This window comes from Eufriesea mexicana, unplaced genomic scaffold, assembly GCF_001483705.2.
Source record: "Eufriesea mexicana isolate 0111107269 unplaced genomic scaffold, ASM148370v2 scaffold395, whole genome shotgun sequence".
NCBI lineage: Eukaryota > Metazoa > Arthropoda > Insecta > Hymenoptera > Apidae > Eufriesea > Eufriesea mexicana.
This window is the reverse complement of record NW_016908583.1, coordinates 392812-397311: the sequence shown is the minus strand read 5'-3', so window position 1 is coordinate 397311 and position 4500 is coordinate 392812.

The following is a 4500-nucleotide window of genomic DNA, read 5'->3' as shown; positions in this document are numbered from 1 at the left end:
GGAGGGGGTTGAGACAACGATTCTTCGTCGAAACGCTCGATTAATCGGATAAATATCGGCCCGAATTCGGTGCACAGCTCTCGGGTACACGCATTAACAACATCTCGTTAATTTACACTTAAAGCGCTAGGTTACACCGTTTCTAATTACACACTCGTCCATCCCTGACCCCAAAAAGCTCGGACACCTCGAGAGAAGCAGCTCTGAAGAATCAGTCGATCGATTCCTAAGTCTAAACATTTTGCACCTCGCAGCAAGAATTTTCGCATCAACCCCCTCTCTTCTTAAAGAAAACAAAACCCCAGACGACCAGAGGCTTCGCTTTTCAATCCTCGCCGTTCCACCCTCGGTCTCTTCCTCTTCTTATTCCTTTCAAGCTCGCTGTTGCCCTCGTCACTCTCTCCCACTCTTCCTTTCGTTCTTTCTAAATCTATGTCTTCCCCCTGGGTCGCTTCCCCCTCTCGTAAGTCTCGTAAATATACGCCTACGTGTGTGTCTGTGTATGTGTGTGTGTGTGTGTGAACGTGTCTTCGTTCATGCGTGTATACTTGCGCGGACGCATGTCGTGTGTGTGTGTGTGTGTACGTGTGCGCATTCGCATCCCTTGAACTCGACTTGGCACAAACAACAGAGTCTTTGTAAAAAAAGGCACTATTTTTGTAAAGCGAAACATTCACGCGTTATATCACGTCTCGTCGCCCTTAAGATTCTCATCCTCGTCCCCCCCAACTCTCTTATTCTCATCCGCGAGACGCGTGGAAGGGGTAACTACAGTCTGTGCAAAATCAGTCTCTCGCTCGAGGCCGTTCTGGCTGTCTATCCCCACCACCTCGCTTCGACGCTGAGATCGATCACCTCTTGCACATTTCTCGCACATTCTTCGCACATTTTTCGTACATTTTCCTACTTACTTCTCGACGTATACGATTATGTATATCTACGGTGTAATTTTACACGATATTACAAACACGAAGACACAGTGGGTGAAGCTTTTTTTTTTCTTCTAAATTTTAGTATTACTTTTTTTCCTCTTTTCGTTTTTCTTTTTTTTCTTCTCTTCCCGATGGGTTTACTTTTTACAAGGCGAAGCCTTGACGATCGAATTAATTTTGCACAGATGGTTCGTTCCGAAAAATTTCCCCCGACGCGTCTGTCGTATTCCTCGTGTCGGTATGATCGCCATAAACTACTCCAGTGGACTCGTGCTCGCGAAGAAGAAGCCAGAGCTAGAAGAAACGTGAAAAATATTCGCCGGGAGAGAGTTTGGCTGTGTTAATCCGAGCCCCGCGAGTCAACGGGTGGCCCGTTAGTCGGTATCGGACAACGCGATTACACGATCGGTCGTACAGACTGCGAGGGTGCAACGCGCGAGATTCTAAATACGAAAGGGCCCCGTCCCCTTGCAGACGGCGCCGTGGTTCGTGATCACATCAACATGTATAAAAAATGTTTTTTTTTTTTTTCTCAGTCTTATTGTAGGTTTCCTTCAGTGCAAAAAGCGTGTGTAGTGCCTCGAATTATCGAACTCGAGGATCGCGAATGTTCTCTTCAACTACGAAACGTGCGATCGCTGTCTAACATTGTACGATACGAGAATTATACTGTCCGCTCGAACTCGACGCGTCGACGATGGATATCGTTGGCATCCTCGAACACCCGGTGATCGATCGAACTGCCTGTCCGCGTTTCATCTCTGGTTCTACACCGTGACAGATTCAGACGGGCAAATGTTATCAGGAATGTGTGTATCAAGATTTCGTTCTTGAAGATCTGAAAGACTATACGAGCTTGAATGGCAGCTTTATTATTCACAGTCTAAGATTCGCGGCAAACTCGAGTCCCAGAAACGGCGGGAGCCTCTGTTTCTCCTCGTTTCCTATCTTTGCTTCATCGAGATCCACGATCCGCGTCGAGGTTCGACGTAGTTTCCGCTGCAAAAAGGGTTGATTTGTAAACGTATACAAATGTCGGGACGCTGTGTACAGTGTATATAATACAATACGAGTATCAAAATTTTGAAAAGACGTCTTCTAATCGCGATTCAAAACGATCCTGTCGGTGATATCCTCTTCTCTGTCTCTTTGTTCCCCGTTTACGGCGGGATGAACGTCGAAGGCGAAAGAAAAACAGAAGTTAGAAAGTACTCTTCATCGTCTCTCTTTCTCTCTCTCTCTCTCTCTCTCTCTCTCTCTCTCATACCCCCATATTCGACACGGATCTAGAATAACCCGTCTACGAAAGAGTCGTTTTACTACTGACAAGTAGAGAAAGCAGTGTCGTTCGCTCGTCGTCTCGTTCGCCGATCGAAGAACGATAAAATAGACCAAGTAGGAGCGTCGTTCCATCAGCGAGAAGGTGAACGAGCGTTCTTTCTCCGAAGAGAAGCTTTTTCTTTTCCCGAGCCGCGAGAGAAAACGCGTGCACCCGCGAGTACAATGGCGGAAAAAGTCGAGGATGATTCGCGGCGAGGAAAAACGCCACGGACGCCGGCGGGAAAAGTGTTTTCCTTGCGGCACACCGTGTAGATTTCTCCCAATGGACGCCTTTTTCTTGGTCGGTTTCCTTCTTTCCGACGCTTTCGATCGTTCGTGTTGATTTTATCGAGTGACTTTAGCGAGCGAAGTGTGTCAATGTGCTTTTCGCTTAGGGAGACTCGGTTTAAACGAGCGCTGCAGAAGTTGCTCGGCGCGGATGGAGAAATTTGATAAGTGGATCTTTTTGTTTCATTGAATGATTACGTCTGCCCCGAACGAAACGACTTCTTTCGCGTTGTGTAAATAGCGATGTTACGCAAACAGATCTCGCGTTTTGTTACAAAGGTACGGTGGATCGCGTTATGATTATCAAGATGGCCGCCATGTTGGAACGTAACCTATAATTATCCCTTTAGTCGCGTTCCTTCTCACTTTCCGCATCGGCAAATAATAATTCGACGAATTTTCGAGTATCTACGGACGCCGAGTATCTAAAATCTGAATTCCTCGCAACAATTCGAATAACATTTTTATATCTCTCGGCGCCATGTTGGACGCGTAAAGCCGCGTTTACACGTGCCGCGCGTGGTCCGGTCGCGGGCAAAGTGAAAAGGAACACGGAACGACGATCGGGATGGCGAACGAGCAACGTTAAAAGCTTGCTTTCGCGAGTGAAGCCTTGGGAAAGAAGAAAATCGAAGGTGACGGGGCAAAAAGCGTGGAATCGTTCGTCGAAGAGCGACGGTGAACGACTTTCGAACGTGGATCCTCTTTTCCTGACCGGTGTGCGCTGCTCCCTTTCTCTCTCTCGCACTCTCTCTTTCTCTCCAGCTTTCTCGATTCCTCGCCGACTTTTCCATCGCCATTCTCTCCCTCTCTTTCACTCTTCCTCTCCATCGACGTCCTCCTCATTCGTTCCCGTCACTCACTCGCCTCTCGCGTGTCGATCTAAAAATCGTGTAAGTAGAAAAAAGAAGGCGTTAAGAATGAATAAATCGTTAGAGACATTGACACAGCCAAATCTTTGTTTAAACATCTCCGTTACCCCGTGTTGTTTGTCCCGATACACTCCTCACCTCCTCCTCCTCATCCTTCTCCCGCGGGCTGATCCCCTTAAATCCTACTTGTACAGGGAAGCAACTCGTTCTCTCCATTCTACACCCACCCTCTCGTTCGACACCGAACCCACTTGAACACTTGGTGGATATTGCGTTTGTGCGTGCATCGGACGAGTCCCGTCGCGCGGCCTTCAATGTCGAGGATCGTGAGGTCGGCACCTGTTCCCCTCTTCGTTTCCATTTCTTTCGTTTCTCTGCATCCGTTCGCCTGTACACCTTTTTCTCCGTTCCTTTCCTCTTTTCCCCGTTCGTGCACCGTCTCGTTACGCGTGCACCGTGGAAAGACGAGGGGAAAATCGAACGGGGATCGGGGACCGGTGGGTCCGACCGCACGAGGATATGCAAAAGACGGCGGGACGCGCGATGGTTCCTCTAAGATTCGTCGCCAATGCTCGATTCCGGGGAATCTTCATTGGCTGATCGTCCGGTTGGTCGCACGGAATCGGAACGTAACTCGTTTGGCCGACTAAAAGACACCTCGGCGTTCCTCTCGATCGATCCTGATCGATCCTGATCGATCCACATCGGCCGTGACGATCTGTTCGACTGTCTCCGACTACCAGCGAACACTGGCTCTCCGTCACTTCTGTACATACGTGTGCTACTATTTTACGCGCGCGAGTGTGTGTGTGTGTGTGTGTGTGTGTACATGTGTACGTGTTCGAGGTGGTGTGTACGACCCGTTGCGACACAAAACGGGAGGAAATGATCTTATCGCGCGAAACGCTTGTTTTTCCTCCCCATCGCGATTGCCGGCGTTTCTAATCTCGCCTCAAGACGTGGCCATTTTGTCGCGGGCAACGCGACTGGCTCGTTTGGTAAAAATCTCTGAATAGAAACATACGTACGTGGCTTGATTGTTCGCGTGTGTTACCGTTTTGCGCGTGTTATATTATATATATATATAT